This window comes from Melanerpes formicivorus, unplaced genomic scaffold (assembly GCF_026170545.1).
Source record: "Melanerpes formicivorus ecotype bairdi unplaced genomic scaffold, bMelFor1.0.p_v2 SCAF_114, whole genome shotgun sequence".
Classification (NCBI taxonomy): domain Eukaryota; kingdom Metazoa; phylum Chordata; class Aves; order Piciformes; family Picidae; genus Melanerpes; species Melanerpes formicivorus.
The window spans coordinates 457,491-475,791 of NW_027142466.1; the positions used below are offsets into that span (position 1 = coordinate 457,491).

Below are 18,301 nucleotides of genomic sequence, written 5' to 3' on the forward strand. Positions count from 1 at the left end.
CTCTGCACACATTCACTGCTTCCATTGGGGCTCTCCTCTCTCACTGCACTGCTGGCTCTCTGTAACCATTCACTGCTTCCATTGGGGCTCTCCTCTCTCCCTGCACTGCTGGCTCTCTGCACACACTCACTGCTTCCCTTTGGGCTCTCCTCCCTCACTGCACTGCTGGCTCTCTGTAACCATTCACTGCTTCCCTTGGGGCTCTCCTCTCTCCCTGCACTGCTGGCTCTCTGTAACCATTCACTGCTTCCCTTTGGGCTCTCCTCCCTCACTGCACTGCTGGCTCTCTGTAACCATTCACTGCTTCCCTTTGGGCTCTCCTCTCTCACTGCACTGCTGGCTCTCTGTAACCATTCACTGCTTCCCTTTGGGCTCTCCTCTCTCCCTGCACTGCTGGCTCTCTGTAACCATTCACTGCTTCCCTTTGGGCTCTCCTCTCTCACTGCACTGCTGGCTCTCTGTAACCAATCACTGCTTCCATTGGGGCTCTCCTCTCTCACTGCACTGCTGGCTCTCTGTAACCATTCACTGCTTCCCTTGGGGCTCTCCTCTCTCCCTGCACTGCTGGCTCTCTGTAACCATTCACTGCTTCCCTTTGGGCTCTCCTCTCTCACTGCACTGCTGGCTCTCTGTAACCATTCACTGCTTCCCTTTGGGCTCTCCTCTCTCACTGCACTGCTGGCTCTCTGCACACATTCACTGCTTCCCTTTGGGCTCTCCTCTCTCACTGCACTGCTGGCTCTCTGCACACATTCACTGCTTCCATTGGGGCTCTCCTCTCTCACTGCACTGCTGGCTCTCTGTAACCATTCACTGCTTCCCTTGGGGCTCTCCTCTCTCCCTGCACTGCTGGCTCTCTGTAACCATTCACTGCTTCCCTTTGGGCTCTCCTCTGTCACTGCACTGCTGGCTCTCTGTAACCATTCACTGCTTCCCTTTGGGCTCTCCTCTCTCCCTGCACTGCTGGCTCTCTGCACACATTCACTGCTTCCCTTTGGGCTCTCCTCTCTCACTGCACTGCTGGCTCTGCACACATTCACTGCTTCCATTGGGGCTCTCCTCTCTCACTGCACTGCTGGCTCTCTGTAACCATTCACTGCTTCCATTGGGGCTCTCCTCTCTCACTGCACTGCTAGCTCTCTGCACACATTCACTGCTTCCCTTTGGGCTCTCCTCTCTCACTGCACTGCTGGCTCTCTGCACACATTCACTGCTTCCCTTTGGGCTCTCCTCTCTCACTGCACTGCTGGCTCTCTGCACACATTCACTGCTTCCATTGGGGCTCTCCTCTCTCACTGCACTGCTGGCTCTCTGTAACCATTCACTGCTTCCATTGGGGCTCTCCTCTCTCACTGCACTGCTGGCTCTCTGTAACCATTCACTGCTTCCCTTTGGGCTCTCCTCTCTCCCTGCACTGCTGGCTCTCTGTAACCATTCACTGCTTCCCTTTGGGCTCTCCTCTCTCACTGCACTGCTGGCTCTCTGTAACCATTCACTGCTTCCATTGGGGCTCTCCTCTCTCCCTGCACTGCTGGCTCTCTGCACACATTCACTGCTTCCCTTTGGGCTCTCCTCTCTCCCTGCACTGCTGGCTCTCTGTAACCATTCACTGCTTCCATTGGGGCTCTCCTCTCTCACTGCACTGCTGGCTCTCTGTAACCATTCACTGCTTCCATTGGGGCTCTCCTCTCTCACTGCACTGCTGGCTCTCTGTAACCATTCACTGCTTCCATTGGGGCTCTCCTCTCTCCCTGCACTGCTGGCTCTCTGTAACCATTCACTGCTTCCCTTTGGGCTCTCCTCTCTCACTGCACTGCTGGCTCTCTGTAACCATTCACTGCTTCCATTGGGGCTCTCCTCTCTCACTGCACTGCTGGCTCTCTGCACACACTCACTGCTTCCCTTTGGGCTCTCCTCCCTCACTGCACTGCTGGCTCTCTGTAACCATTCACTGCTTCCCTTGGGGCTCTCCTCTCTCACTGCACTGCTGGCTCTCTGTAACCATTCACTGCTTCCCTTTGGGCTCTCCTCTCTCACTGCACTGCTGGCTCTCTGCACACACTCACTGCTTCCCTTTGGGCTCTCCTCTCTCACTGCACTGCTGGCTCTCTGTAACCATTCACTGCTTCCCTTTGGGCTCTCCTCTCTCACTGCACTGCTGGCTCTCTGTAACCATTCACTGCTTCCCTTTGGGCTCTCCTCTCTCACTGCACTGCTGGCTCTCTGTAACCATTCACTGCTTCCATTGGGGCTCTCCTCTCTCACTGCACTGCTGGCTCTCTGTAACCATTCACTGCTTCCATTGGGGCTCTCCTCTCTCACTGCACTGCTGGCTCTCTGCACACATTCACTGCTTCCCTTTGGGCTCTCCTCCCTCACTGCACTGCTGGCTCTCTGTAACCATTCACTGCTTCCCTTTGGGCTCTCCTCTCTCACTGCACTGCTGGCTCTCTGTAACCATTCACTGCTTCCATTGGGGCTCTCCTCTCTCACTGCACTGCTGGCTCTCTGCACACATTCACTGCTTCCCTTTGGGCTCTCCTCTCTCACTGCACTGCTGGCTCTCTGTAACCATTCACTGCTTCCATTGGGGCTCTCCTCTCTCACTGCACTGCTGGCTCTCTGTAACCATTCACTGCTTCCATTGGGGCTCTCCTCTCTCACTGCACTGCTGGCTCTCTGTAACCATTCACTGCTTCCATTGGGGCTCTCCTCTCTCCCTGCACTGCTGGCTCTCTGCACACACTCACTGCTTCCCTTTGGGCTCTCCTCCCTCACTGCACTGCTGGCTCTCTGTAACCATTCACTGCTTCCATTGGGGCTCTCCTCTCTCACTGCACTGCTGGCTCTCTGCACACATTCACTGCTTCCCTTTGGGCTCTCCTCTCTCACTGCACTGCTGGCTCTCTGTAACCATTCACTGCTTCCCTTTGGGCTCTCCTCTCTCACTGCACTGCTGGCTCTCTGCACACATTCACTGCTTCCCTTTGGGCTCTCCTCTCTCCCTGCACTGCTGGCTCTCTGTAACCATTCACTGCTTCCCTTTGGGCTCTCCTCTCTCACTGCACTGCTGGCTCTCTGTAACCATTCACTGCTTCCATTGGGGCTCTCCTCTCTCACTGCACTGCTGGATCTCTGTAACCATTCACTGCTTCCCTTTGGGCTCTCCTCTCTCCCTGCACTGCTGGCTCTCTGTAACCATTCACTGCTTCCCTTTGGGCTCTCCTCTCTCCCTGCACTGCTGGCTCTCTGTAACCATTCACTGCTTCCCTTTGGGCTCTCCTCTCTCACTGCACTGCTGGCTCTCTGTAACCATTCACTGCTTCCATTGGGGCTCTCCTCTCTCACTGCACTGCTGGCTCTCTGTAACCATTCACTGCTTCCATTGGGGCTCTCCTCTCTCACTGCACTGCTGGCTCTCTGCACACATTCACTGCTTCCATTGGGGCTCTCCTCTCTCACTGCACTGCTGGCTCTCTGTAACCATTCACTGCTTCCATTGGGGCTCTCCTCTCTCCCTGCACTGCTGGCTCTCTGCACACACTCACTGCTTCCCTTTGGGCTCTCCTCCCTCACTGCACTGCTGGCTCTCTGTAACCATTCACTGCTTCCCTTGGGGCTCTCCTCTCTCCCTGCACTGCTGGCTCTCTGTAACCATTCACTGCTTCCCTTTGGGCTCTCCTCCCTCACTGCACTGCTGGCTCTCTGTAACCATTCACTGCTTCCCTTTGGGCTCTCCTCTCTCACTGCACTGCTGGCTCTCTGTAACCATTCACTGCTTCCCTTTGGGCTCTCCTCTCTCCCTGCACTGCTGGCTCTCTGTAACCATTCACTGCTTCCCTTTGGGCTCTCCTCTCTCACTGCACTGCTGGCTCTCTGTAACCATTCACTGCTTCCCTTTGGGCTCTCCTCTCTCACTGCACTGCTGGCTCTCTGTAACCATTCACTGCTTCCCTTTGGGCTCTCCTCTCTCACTGCACTGCTGGCTCTCTGCACACATTCACTGCTTCCCTTTGGGCTCTCCTCCCTCACTGCACTGCAGGCTCTCTGTAACCATTCACTGCTTCCCTTTGGGCTCTCCTCTCTCACTGCACTGCTGGCTCTCTGCACACATTCACTGCTTCCCTTTGGGCTCTCCTCTCTCACTGCACTGCTGGCTCTCTGCACACATTCACTGCTTCCCTTTGGGCTCTCCTCTCTCACTGCACTGCTGGCTCTCTGTAACCATTCACTGCTTCCCTTTGGGCTCTCCTCTCTCACTGCACTGCTGGCTCTCTGTAACCATTCACTGCTTCCATTGGGGCTCTCCTCTCTCACTGCACTGCTGGCTCTCTGCACACATTCACTGCTTCCCTTTGGGCTCTCCTCTCTCACTGCACTGCTGGCTCTCTGTAACCATTCACTGCTTCCCTTTGGGCTCTCCTCTCTCACTGCACTGCTGGCTCTCTGCACACATTCACTGCTTCCCTTTGGGCTCTCCTCTCTCCCTGCACTGCTGGCTCTCTGTAACCATTCACTGCTTCCCTTTGGGCTCTCCTCTCTCACTGCACTGCTGGCTCTCTGTAACCATTCACTGCTTCCCTTTGGGCTCTCCTCTCTCACTGCACTGCTGGCTCTCTGCACACATTCACTGCTTCCCTTTGGGCTCTCCTCTCTCCCTGCACTGCTGGCTCTCTGTAACCATTCACTGCTTCCCTTTGGGCTCTCCTCTCTCACTGCACTGCTGGCTCTCTGTAACCATTCACTGCTTCCATTGGGGCTCTCCTCTCTCACTGCACTGCTGGCTCTCTGTAACCATTCACTGCTTCCATTGGGGCTCTCCTCTCTCACTGCACTGCTGGCTCTCTGCACACATTCACTGCTTCCATTGGGGCTCTCCTCTCTCACTGCACTGCTGGCTCTCTGTAACCATTCACTGCTTCCATTGGGGCTCTCCTCTCTCCCTGCACTGCTGGCTCTCTGCACACACTCACTGCTTCCCTTTGGGCTCTCCTCCCTCACTGCACTGCTGGCTCTCTGTAACCATTCACTGCTTCCCTTGGGGCTCTCCTCTCTCCCTGCACTGCTGGCTCTCTGTAACCATTCACTGCTTCCCTTTGGGCTCTCCTCCCTCACTGCACTGCTGGCTCTCTGTAACCATTCACTGCTTCCCTTTGGGCTCTCCTCTCTCACTGCACTGCTGGCTCTCTGTAACCATTCACTGCTTCCCTTTGGGCTCTCCTCTCTCCCTGCACTGCTGGCTCTCTGTAACCATTCACTGCTTCCCTTTGGGCTCTCCTCTCTCACTGCACTGCTGGCTCTCTGTAACCATTCACTGCTTCCCTTTGGGCTCTCCTCTCTCACTGCACTGCTGGCTCTCTGTAACCATTCACTGCTTCCCTTTGGGCTCTCCTCTCTCACTGCACTGCTGGCTCTCTGCACACATTCACTGCTTCCCTTTGGGCTCTCCTCCCTCACTGCACTGCAGGCTCTCTGTAACCATTCACTGCTTCCCTTTGGGCTCTCCTCTCTCACTGCACTGCTGGCTCTCTGCACACATTCACTGCTTCCCTTTGGGCTCTCCTCTCTCACTGCACTGCTGGCTCTCTGCACACATTCACTGCTTCCCTTTGGGCTCTCCTCTCTCACTGCACTGCTGGCTCTCTGTAACCATTCACTGCTTCCCTTTGGGCTCTCCTCTCTCACTGCACTGCTGGCTCTCTGTAACCATTCACTGCTTCCATTGGGGCTCTCCTCTCTCACTGCACTGCTGGCTCTCTGCACACATTCACTGCTTCCCTTTGGGCTCTCCTCTCTCACTGCACTGCTGGCTCTCTGTAACCATTCACTGCTTCCCTTTGGGCTCTCCTCTCTCACTGCACTGCTGGCTCTCTGCACACATTCACTGCTTCCCTTTGGGCTCTCCTCTCTCCCTGCACTGCTGGCTCTCTGTAACCATTCACTGCTTCCCTTTGGGCTCTCCTCTCTCACTGCACTGCTGGCTCTCTGTAACCATTCACTGCTTCCCTTTGGGCTCTCCTCTCTCACTGCACTGCTGGCTCTCTGCACACATTCACTGCTTCCCTTTGGGCTCTCCTCTGTCACTGCACTGCTGGCTCTCTGCACACATTCACTGCCTCCATTGGGGCTCTCCTCTCTCCCTGCACTGCTGGCTCTCTGCACACATTCACTGCTTCCCTTTGGGCTCTCCTCTCTCCCTGCACTGCTGGCTCTCTGCACACATTCACTGCTTCCATTGGGGCTCTCCTCTCTCACTGCACTGCTGGCTCTCTGTAACCATTCACTGCTTCCCTTTGGGCTCTCCTCTCTCACTGCACTGCTGGCTCTCTGTAACCATTCACTGCTTCCCTTTGGGCTCTCCTCTCTCACTGCACTGCTGGCTCTCTGTAACCATTCACTGCTTCCCTTTGGGCTCTCCTCTCTCACTGCACTGCTGGCTCTCTGCACACATTCACTGCTTCCCTTTGGGCTCTCCTCTCTCACTGCACTGCTGGCTCTCTGTAACCATTCACTGCTTCCCTTTGGGCTCTCCTCTCTCACTGCACTGCTGGCTCTCTGCACACATTCACTGCTTCCCTTTGGGCTCTCCTCTCTCACTGCACTGCTGGCTCTCTGTAACCATTCACTGCTTCCCTTTGGGCTCTCATCTCTCACTGCACTGCTGGCTCTCTGTAACCATTCACTGCTTCCCTTTGGGCTCTCCTCTCTCACTGCACTGCTGGCTCTCTGTAACCATTCACTGCTTCCCTTGGGGCTCTCCTCTCTCACTGCACTGCTGGCTCTCTGTAACCATCCACTGCTTCCATTGGGGCTCTCCTCTCTCACTGCACTGCTGGCTCTCTGCACACATTCACTGCTTCCATTGGGGCTCTCCTTTGTCCCTGCACTGCTGGCTCTCTGTAACCATTCACTGCTTCCATTGGGGCTCTCCTCTCTCACTGCACTGCTGGCTCTCTGTAACCAATCACTGCTTCCCTTTGGGCTCTCCTCTGTCACTGCACTGCTGGCTCTCTGTAACCATTCACTGCTTCCATTTGGGCTCTCCTCTCTCACTGCACTGCTGGCTCTCTGCACACATTCACTGCTTCCATTGGGGCTCTCCTCTCTCACTGCACTGCTGGCTCTCTGTAACCATTCACTGCTTCCATTTGGGCTCTCCTCTCTCACTGCACTGCTGGCTCTCTGCACACATTCACTGCTTCCATTGGGGCTCTCCTCTCTCACTGCACTGCTGGCTCTCTGCACACATTCACTGCTTCCCTTTGGGCTCTCCTCTCTCACTGCACTGCTGGCTCTCTGCACACATTCACTGCTTCCATTGGGGCTCTCCTTTGTCCCTGCACTGCTGGCTCTCTGTAACCATTCACTGCTTCCATTGGGGCTCTCCTCTCTCCCTGCACTGCTGGCTCTCTGTAACCATTCACTGCTTCCCTTTGGGCTCTCCTCTCTCACTGCACTGCTGGCTCTCTGTAACCATTCACTGCCTCCATTGGGGCTCTCCTCTCTCACTGCACTGCTGGCTCCCTGTAACCATTCACTGCTTCCCTTTGGGCTCTCCTCTCTCACTGCACTGCTGGCTCTCTGCACACATTCACTGCTTCCCTTTGGGCTCTCCTCTCTCACTGCACTGCTGGCTCTCTGTAACCATTCACTGCTTCCATTGGGGCTCTCCTCTCTCCCTGCACTGCTGGCTCTCTGTAACCATTCACTGCTTCCCTTTGGGCTCTCCTCTCTCACTGCACTGCTGGCTCTCTGTAACCATTCACTGCCTCCATTGGGGCTCTCCTCTCTCACTGCACTGCTGGCTCTCTGTAACCATTCACTGCTTCCCTTTGGGCTCTCCTCTCTCACTGCACTGCTGGCTCTCTGTAACCATTCACTGCTTCCATTGGGGCTCTCCTCTCTCACTGCACTGCTGGCTCTCTGTAACCATTCACTGCTTCCCTTTGGGCTCTCCTCTCTCCCTGCACTGCTGGCTCTCTGTAACCATTCACTGCTTCCCTTTGGGCTCTCCTCTCTCACTGCACTGCTGGCTCTCTGCACACATTCACTGCTTCCCTTTGGGCTCTCCTCTCTCCCTGCACTGCTGGCTCTCTGTAACCATTCACTGCTTCCCTTTGGGCTCTCCTCTCTCACTGCACTGCTGGCTCTCTGCACACATTCACTGCTTCCCTTTGGGCTCTCCTCTCTCACTGCACTGCTGGCTCTCTGTAACCATTCACTGCTTCCATTGGGGCTCTCCTCTCTCACTGCACTGCTGGCTCTCTGCACACATTCCCTGCTTTCCATTTCAACTTTCCAGCACCTTTGCAATCCCTTTGCCTGAGTCCTTGTTCCTGCCCCTGGTTGGGAGGGGGCTGCCTCAACCCAGCATACCTCAATGAAGACATCTTTCATCTGCCCTTCTGAAAGCCACCTTTGGGACATCTTTCCATCCCCAGTGACAGAGGAGACATCTGAAACCTGACTAAAGGTCTGCCCTGGCCTCAGAGATGCACCTCTGGGGATGAGCCTCAGGAGGAGCAAGGCTGAAATGGTTTTGCTGTGCCTGGGAGCTGGGGGCCCCATGCACAAGGTTCAGAAGGCCAGTGGGGACCACCTTGTTTCTGAGATGTCTTCAGGATGCACAAAATGCATCAGCAAGCCCTGAGCACTGCCAGCCTCCTGCTCCAGGCTATGAGGTGGCTACCTCCCATCATGTCTTGCTGCTGCCTGCTGCCTGGACCCTCCTGGCCTGACCTGCTGAGCACCCTGGGTTGAATCTTCTTGCTGGAGATGCCTCCCAGGCCAGGCTGAGCAGGAATCCTCCACAGCCACTTGCTTGTGTCCTCCATGGGCTCAGTCTCCTCCAAGGGGAACTACCCCAAGTGTCCAGGAGCACTGAGCCCTTCCACTCAGCTGCTGGGCAGAGCAGATCCTAGAACTGATTTAGATTTGGATCCTAGAACTGAGCTAGACCTAGAGCTAGAGCTAGACCTAGAGCTGCTGAGGGTGGAGGAGGCCTCTGAGATCACCCAGCCAACTTCTCACCCAGAGCTCCCAGCCCCACCACTGCTGCTAGGCTACCACCACCAAACCATGGCCTCAGCACCACGTCTCCAGGGCTCTGAAATGCCTGCAGGGATGAGGACTCCACCACTGCCCTGGGCAGCCTGGCCCCGTGCCTGAGAACCCTTGCTGGGAAGAAAATGTTCCTAATATCCACCCTGAACCTCCTCTGGGAGACCTTGAGGCCACTTCCTCTTGTCCTGTCCCTTGTTCCTTGGCAGAAGAGCCCAACCCCCACCCGGCTCCAGCTCCTTGCAGGGAGCTGCAGAGGGGGATGAGGTCTCCCCAAAACCTTGGAAGGAGTGCATCAAGGCAGGGAGGATCTCCACAAGAGAGCTCCTTGTGGTGAGCCCAAGCATCCACAAACCCAGCAGAGAGGTCTTCTCAAAGTGAGCTCAGCCTGGGCCTTTATTAGCGAAGGAGCAAGCCCAAAGCTCACAGCCTTGCCCAGGGGAGAGGATCCTGCAGTCACTGCCTGCCAGGGGGGCGAGAAGGCTCAGAGAAGACTCAAAGGAAAGATGCTCTGCTGCACCCCTGCATCAAGTGAAGCTTTTGGGGTGTCCCTTGAGATGCCCCCACCCTGAATGTGAGCAGTTGAGGAAGAAATCAGACACCTTTTCAGGGTCTGGCACCAAACTGAAGCTGCCACCTCCATTTCCAGTGCCCAGAGATCTCTCCTTGCCCCTCTAGGAGCCAAGAGGGGTTTATTTTCTTTGTCACCTGCTGGGTGGCCAAGGTCTTGGCACCAGTTGAGCTCATTTGTCACTCTGTCAAGCCCTAATTTTAGCCATCAGGGTTGAGTGAAGGCTGAGAGCCTCTTGGCTTGATGCAGACCTTATTTTGAGCTCAGCTATTTTTAGCTGGTGGCCATTTCTCCACATCCTGCTGCTGTGCCAAGATGTGCAGCAAGAGCAGCCCCTGCTTGAGGGGACCTGGACACAAATGCAGCTGTGGCCTCCCCTCCAGGCTGGCCACAGCTTGAAGGGCTCTTGACAGAGGGTTTTCAACACCTAAGCTCCAAAGCAAGATCCTCTGCAGGCTCTGAGTTAGAACAAGGAAAGCACAGCAAAGAACTCCCTGCACCTGGGGAGACCTTGAACATCATCCACTGCAGCCATGAGCCCAGCACTGCCAGGGCACCACCCCCAGCACTCCAGGGCTGGCCTCAGCAGTGCCCAGCCCAGGGGCACAATCCCTGCCCTGCTCCTGCTGCCCACACCATTGCTGCTCCAGGCCAGGCTGCTGGTGGCCTTCTTGCCCAGCTGGGCACCCCCTGGCTCCTCTCCAGCTGCTGCCACCCAGCCCCCCCAGGGCCTTTCCTGCTGGGCACTTTGCAGCCCCTCTGCCCCAGCCTGGAGCCTTGCTGGGGTGGTTGTGAGCCAAGGGCAGGACCCAGCCCTTGGCCTTGTTGAACCTCATCCCCTTGGCCTTGGCTCACCCCTGCAGCCTGCCCAGGTCCCTCTGCAGAGCCTCCAACCCTCCAGCAGCTCAACACAGCCACCCAGCTTGGTGCCCCTGCAGCCTGCCTGAGGCAGCCTCCATGCCCTCCCCCAGGCCATTGATGGAGACCTTGGGGAGCCCTGGGCCCAGCACTGAGCCCTGGGCCCAGCACCTGTGGCTGGCCACCAGCTGGAGCTACCTCCATGCACTCTTTGGGCCCAGCCAGCAGTGCACTCAGGAGAATGCTCTGGGAAATAGAATCTGGATGTCCCTGAAAGGAGCAGAAGTTCCCCCAGACAGGACCCACCAAGGTCTCCACTCACTGTGGCCCAGCTGCTGTCACTGCACCACTGGCAGCTGGAATTGACTCACGGACGCAGCCTCACCGTTTGGGGGTGCCTGGGGAGCCACTGTCTCACAAGGGTCCTGCTGCCACCCCAAGAACCAGGAGTCCTGGGTAGGGCTCACCACCTGGGGAAGCAAAAGAGGAAAATGTCTGAGCTTGAAAGCAAACAAACCACTGGAAGCAGACAGACAAGCAGAGGGCTCTGGGGGAGGCCCTGCAGCCGTGCTGGGCAGCTCTCCTCTCGCTGCAGCTTGTTGGCAGGACACTGGGGAAACAGAATCACAGAACCCTGGAACAGCTTGAGTTGGAAGGGACCTTAAAGATCATCCAGTTCCAACCCTAGCCAAGAGCAGGGACCCTTCCCACCAGCCCAGGCTGCTCAGGGCCTCGTCCAGCCTGGCCCTGAACACCTCCAGGCAGGAGGCAGCCACAGCCTCCCTGGGCAGCCTGGGCCAGAGCCTCCCCAGCCTCATAGTGAAGAATTCTTCCTAATGTCCAACCTAAATCTCCCTGCTCCAGTTTCCAACCCCTCAGCATGACTCTCCCAGCCCTTGTCCAAAGTCCTTCCCCAGCTCTCCTGGAGCCCTTCAGGTACTGGAAGGCTGCTCTGAGGTCTGCCTGGAGCCTTCTCTTCTCCAGGCTGAACAGCCTCAACTCTCTCAGCCTGTCTCCACAGCAGAGGCTCTCCAGCCTCTGACCATCTCCATGACCTTCTCTGGACCCTCTCCAACAGTTCCAATCCTTCTGGTGCTGGGGGCTCCAGAGATGGACGCAGTGCTCCACTGGGGTCTCACCGGAGCAGAGGGCAGAATGTCCTGCCCTGACCTGCTGGGTGGGAACATCCCCAGGAGGTGCAAGCAGGGCTGGTGGCTGAGCTAGGTCAGCCCAGCAGGGCTCTGGCTGGGCAGGTTTGAACACCTCCAAGGAGGGGCAACAAAGAAAACAGATCCTGAGGGGTCGAACCGAGAGGTGCCCAGGAGGCAGAGCTGAGCTCGCTGCCGGCCTGCCCACAGCCCCCCGGAGTCCTGTCCTGTCCTTTCCAGCTGCTGGAGGGTGGCCAGTCCCTGGCACGGGGTCCCACTGGGGGTTGGCAGAGCACTCTGGGTCTGGGAAGGAGAAAGGAAGGGGAACAAAGCAGTGAGGCCACACTGCTGGTGGCCCTGCCCTGGCTTCGTGCCCCCTGCCAGCACCCCTCGCTGGAGCCTGGAAGTGCTTTGGCTCTGGGGCTTGGGTGGCATCAGCTAGGGAAGAGCTGTGAGGCCACAACCAGGGGAGCTGCCAGCACCACCCCAAGTCCTGCCCTTTGTGGGGGCTGAGAGTGGGGTTTCCAGAGCCAGCTAAGCAGATGGGCTGGGCAGGGATCAGCGCAGCCATGGCTGTGCTTTGGGTCTGGCTGCCAAAAAAGGAGTGAAAGAGAGGAAGGTCCCCAGATGTCTTGGCCATTCATCACCTCTGGCCTCCAGTGCACCCCTGGGAAGTGTCCCTGGGTATGCATCACCTCTAGATGTTTCCTGTGATAAATGACACCCAAGGTTTCCAAGACACACCTGCTCTGTCTACCTACAGACAGATACCCAGCAGAGAGCTCCTTTGACCTCCAGCATGTGCCTGACCTCCACCCCCTGATGCACATCACCTCCCTGGGGCTCCTCAGACCTCCAGTCTGTGTCTGAGATCTCTGCCCTGAGATGGATCCCCTCTGGACAGCTCCTCACCACCAGACACCTCCCTGCTGGATGTCAGCTGAGTGGAGCTCCTCACATCCCCATTCTGTTCCTGGTGTGTCCCTGGGCAGGCAGCACCTCCAGAGAGCTCCTCAGATCATCACTGTACACCTGATCCCCCTGCCAGAGCTCCTCAGACTGCCAGCAGAAGGCCAGGAGAGACTCAGAGATCCAGCTGAGCTGCTGAGCTGCTCAGACTCCAGTGCACATCTGAGACAGGCACCCCCAGACACACAGCAGCTCCCCACATGCCTCTGACAGCCCTGCCACGGCTTACACCACCCCCAGAGAGCTCCTCAGACCCCAGACATACTCTGACACATTTATGATGACACAAAGCAGCCCCAGAGCTGCTCAGACCTCCAAGGCACAGCTGAGGACACATCTCTGCAGAGAACTCTGCCTGCTGTCAGCCCATGGCTGGGACGGGAGCACACTGCGATGGGTTAGGAACTGGCTGGAGGCTGAGCCCAGAGAGTGGTGGTGAATGGTGCCACAGCCAGCTGGCAGCCAGGCACCAGTGGTGTGCCCCAGGGAGCAGTGCTGGGCCCTGTGCTCCTTAACATCTTTATTGATGATCTGGAGGAGAGCATTGAGTCCATCAGCAGTAAATTTGCAGCTGACACCAAGCTGGGGGCAGGAGTTGATCTGCTGGAGGGCAGAGAGGCTCTGCAGAGGGACCTGGCCAGGCTGGGCAGATGGGCAGAGGCCAAGGGCAGGAGATTGAACACATCCAAGTGCCAGGGGCTGCACATTGGCCACAGCAACCCCAGGCAGTGCTACAGGCTGGGGGCAGAGTGGCTGAGAGCAGCCAGGCAGAGAGGGACCTGGGGGTGCTGGTTGATGGTAGGCTGAACATGAGCCTGCAGTGTGCCCAGGCAGCCAGGAGGGCCAAGGGCATCCTGGCCTGCATCAGGCAGAGTGTGGCCAGCAGGAGCAGGGAGCTCATTCTGCCCCTGGACACTGCACTGGTTAGGCCACACCTTGAGTCCTGTGTCCAGTTCTGGGCCCCTCAGGTTAGGAAAGAGGTTGAGCTGCTGGAAGGTGTCCAGAGAAGGGCAACAAAGCTGGGGAGGGGTCTGGAGCACAGCCCTGTGAGGAGAGGCTGAGGGAGCTGGGGCTGCTTAGCCTGGAGAGGAGGAGACTCAGGGGTGACCTTATTGCTCTCTACAACTACCTGAAGGGAGGTTGTAGACAGGCAGAGGTTGGTCTCTTCTCCCAGGCAGCCAGTACCAGAACAAGAGGACACAGTCTCAGGCTGCGCCAGGGGAGGTTCAGGTTGGATGTTAGGAAGAAGTTCTATACAGAGAGAGAGATTGGCCATTGGAATGGGCTGCCTGGGGAGGTGGTGGAGTCACCATCACTGGAGGTGTTCAGGAGGAAACTTGCTGGGGTGCTTGGTGCCATGGGTTAGCTGTTTGGGTGGGTTGGATTGGTTGATGGGTTGGACACCATGATCTTGAAGGTCTCTTCCAACCTGGTTTGGTTTATTCTATTCTATTCTATGGTGAGGCCATGGGGAGGGCCCTTGGGTTTCCTTCCATCCCAACCCCCTTGCAGAGCCAACCCTTGCTGAGCCCTCACAGCCACTGGGCACCAAAACACAGAGCTACATTGGGAAGCTGGCACATAAGGTACCTGGATGCCACCCAGGCCACTGCCCAAGGAGGGAACTGGGTGATCTCAGGGCAAAATGGGGCAGAAAGCCCCAAAGATGGAAAACCTGGGCAGAAGGGCAGGATGCCCCCTGAGACCTTGGCCCTGCTGAGGGGGTTGGTTATGCTAAATGCTCAGAAGGGGCTGGAGGTCAAAACTCTTCCACCACAACAGCAGTGAAAGATCCTTAAGGAAATTCATGATCCTGCTGAGGAAAGCTGAGGCAGCTGGGGCTGGGGGCTGGGAGCAGAGCAGCCTGAGGGCTGCCCTCAGTGCTGGGGATAAAGCTGTGCAGGGCTGGAGCCAGGCTCTGCTCAGGGGTGGCCAAGCACAGCACAAGGGGCACTGGGGGCAAGCTGGAGCAGAGGAGGTGCCAGGGGAACAGGAGGGGAAACTTTGTCCCTGTGAGGCTGCCAGAGCCTGGGGCAGGCTGCCCAGAGAGGTTGTGGAGTCTGCTCTGGAGCCTTTCCAAGCTCCTGGATGTGTTCTGTGAGCCCTGCCCTGGGTGCCCTGCTCTGGCAGGGCTTGGGCTGGGGGAGCTCCAGAGGTCCCTTCCAGCCTCTCCCATTCTGTGATCCTGTAATAAAGAAACCTCTGGGCTCCTGCCTTGGAAGAGCATCCACAGGCTGCTGCCAAACACACCCTGAGGACCTGGGACCTGATCTGCATTGCATTTGTCCTGGGGATGGGATGGCAAAGGTCAAGCCTGGCAGCACCTTGCACCCCCAGGAACACTTCGTTCTGTCTGGTGGGAAACAGTCACCTGAGCTTGTGTGGCACCAACACAGGGAGGGAAAGGAGCAGCTAAAGGAGGCTCTGCCAGTGCTAGGAGAGCCCTGCCTGGCTCATTTGCATCCTTGGAGGAGATCAAGGCTGAGGTCTTGAATGCTGTGTTTATGCTGGGCAAAAGCAGGGGCTGGAGCAGCGCCTGCTGCACAGCTTTCATCCCTGTCATGGAGCGCACCGTGAGCCAGCCCCACCGGGGACAGCTCCCTCAGCACCCTTCAGAGTGAGGGGAGGCTCTGCACAGCCAGCTCACATTCACAGCAACTTCAAAAGGCAGCCTTTGAAGTTCAGCAGAGGCCTTTGAAGTCCTGGGAGCCAAGGGCAGCCCAGGAGGCTGTCCCAGGACTGAGGCAGGGGCAGGGGTGCCCCAGGCAGCCCTGGTGGCAGGCAGCAGCTCCCGAGGGCCACACAGGAGGCAGCACTGGTGCCAGGCCAGCAGTGCCCCAAACTGCCCTGAGTCCTGCTCCTGACTCACACAACAGCCAGCAGTGGAGATGGGCACCCAGCACCCCCAGCCCCAACCTGCTCAAGGCTGGAGAAAGCCAGGGGGAGAACCTCCATTGCCAAAGCCTTCACTAAGTACAAGGCTAACGAGGCTGAGCCTTAGCCCTGAAAATCCAGAGCTGAACAGCAGCTTCCCCTCCTGGCACCTTCTTTGCAAGCCTCTTCCTGTGCCAGAACCCATGCAGCTGGCAGAGCCCTGCAGCTCCCCCAGCACTGCAGGCTCAGCACCAAACCCTGCCCCTCAGCACCACCCCCAGGGAGGGAGACTCCAGCACTGCCCTGGGCAGACACTTCCAAGCTTTGGGAACCCTCCCAGGGCAGAAAGGTTTCCTGAGAGCCAGCCTCAGCCTCCCCTGCTGCAGCTTGCAACCATTGCCTCTGCTCCTGGCCCTTGGCACCAAGGAGCAGAGGCTGCCCCCTCCTCGCCCCAACCTCCCTGCAGGGAGCTGCAGAGAGCAAGGAGCTCTCCCTCAGCCTCCTCTGCTCCAGCCTCAACCCCCCCAGCTCCCTCAGCCCTCCTCTAGCCCAGGGGCTCCAGGCCCTTCTCCAGCCTGGCTGCCCTGCTCTGCACAGGCTCCAGCCCCTCAGTGGCCTTCCTGCAGGGAGGGCCCAGGGCTGAGCACAGCACTGAGCTGTGGCCTCCCCAGTGCTGAGCACAGGGGGATGCTCACCTCCTGGCCCTGCTGCCCACCCTGCTTCTGAGCCAAGCCAGGAGGCCATTGCCCTGCTTGGCCCCTGGGCACTGCTGCCTCATGGGCAGTGACTGACACCCAACCCCCCCAGGGCCCTCTCCAGGCTGCAGCTTCCCCACCACTCACTGCTGCCTCACTGGGATGAGGATTTTGTGACAGCTCTCAGGGCAGCTCCTCTGGCTTGAGGGGAGGCAACCTTTGAGCTCCCAGACCCTGCTGCTGAGGTTGCACAACCCAGGGAACCCTGCAGCTGTGAGAGGCAGAACTCCAAGCTCCAAGGGCAGTTGAACTCTTCAGAATCACAGAATCCTTTGGGCTGGAGGAGACCTTTGGCATCACCAAGCTCAGCTGAGCTCAGGCAGCTCCAGGGGCAGTGGTGACTCCCCCAGCACCTGGCTGCATTCTGCAAGGACCACTGCAGGGATCCCTTGGGCTTGTTGGGCTGCCCCCAGCAGGGCAACTTCTGGAGCACCTCCATGCTCTGAGCTGGGGTGGGGGATGCTCAAAGGTGCAAAGAGCAACCTGGAGCTCTCATCCTTCTGCCTGCCCAGTCCCACAGGTTCAACTGCTGACAAGAGGATCCCTGAACCCCAGCATGGCAGAGGTGGAAGAGATCTCTGGAGCTCCCCCAGCCCAGGCCCTGCCCCAGCAGGGCAGCCCCAGCAGCTTGCCCAGGGGCACAGTGCCCAGGGGGGGTTGGAAGCTCTCCACACCAGGACACTCCACAACGTCTCTGGGCAGCCTGCTCCAGGCCTCCAGCACCCTCCCAACAAACAACTTGCTCCTCCTCTTCCCCTCCAACCTCCTGGCCTCCACTCTCTGCCCACTGCCCCTTGGCCTGGCCCTGGCCACCACTCAGCAGAGCCTGGCCCCAGCCTCTTGCCCCCCAGGGGCCCTTCAGCTCTTGCTGAGCATTGCTGAGCATTGCTCTGGGGCTGCTCTTCTGCAGGCTCTCAGCCCCAGGCCTCTCAGCCTTTGCTCCTGCCACAGCTGCTCCAGGCCCCTCAGCAGCTTCCCAGCCTCCCCTGCACTCTCTCCAGCACTTCTCTGGCCCTCTGCAGCTGGGCAGCACACAACTGGACACAAACAGCCCAGACATGGGGCTTGAGTTCTGGGCTCCCCAGTTCAGGAGGGACAGGGAGCTGCTGGAGAGAGTCCAGCAGAGGCTATAAAGATGCTGAGAAGATTCCAAACCCCTCTGGGCACTGTGATCCTGGGCACCCTGCTCTGGGTGACCCCAAGGAGGTGTGGACTAGATGATGTAGAGAGGTCCCTTCCACAACCTGAAGATGCCAGCTGTGCACCATGCCCATCCACACAACATTCCTGCCAGCTCAAAGCTGCTTCACCACACACAGCACCCAGCAGAGTTGGGGCTCTCCCTGGAGCCCTGCTACAGCTCTAGGGAGGTTCTCCTCCCACTTCCTTCTGCCCAGCTGGGCCCACACCTGGACTGCTGTCTGCACTTTGGGGCTCCCCTGTTCAAGAGAGAGCTGTTGGAGAGTCCAATAGAAGCTGTGAGGATGAGGAAGGGACTGGAACTGCTGTGAAGAGAGAACAGCCTTGGGGCTGTTCAGCCTGGACAGGAGGCTGAGAGGGGACCTGATCAATGTCTATCCATAGCTGAGGGGTGGAGGTCAGGATGAAGGTGCCAGGCTCTTTGTGGTGGTGCCCAGTGCCAGGACAAGGAACAACAGGCACAGGCTGGAGCCCAGGAGACTCCAGCTCAACACCAGGAGACCCTTCTGTATGGTGAGGCTGCCAGAGCCTGGGGCAGGCTGCCCAGAGAGGTTGTGGAGTCTCCTTCCCTGGAGCCTTTCCACCCTCCCTGGCTGTGTTCTGGGTGCCCTGCCCTGGGTGCCCTCTCTGGCAGGGCTTGTGCTGGGGGAGCTCCAGAGGTCCCTTCCAACCCCTCCCATTCTGTGATCCTGGGATCTGCATCACCCAGAGGGGCCAGGCATGGAACCCTCAGACACAGGGACACAGAGCTGTGAGCCCAGGGCCTGGGGAAGGAAGCAGCCTGAGAGCAGCACAGTGCCCTGCAGGAGCAGGAGGCAGCAGGGCTGGGGAGCTGCACCCCGAGGTCTGCAACAGGGAGCAGCAAG

At 58.1% G+C, this 18,301-nt stretch overlaps 1 protein-coding gene across 1 annotated transcript in view; it reads right to left on the minus strand.

The window, feature by feature from the left end:
• The window catches only part of PKNOX2 (PBX/knotted 1 homeobox 2), a 124,433-nt gene that overhangs the window by 73,808 nt on the left and 32,324 nt on the right, over window positions 1-18,301 (minus strand). The window contains 1 exon segment of the mRNA XM_068167265.1: window positions 10,875-10,959. The gene's annotated coding sequence lies outside the window, so the exon portion shown is untranslated.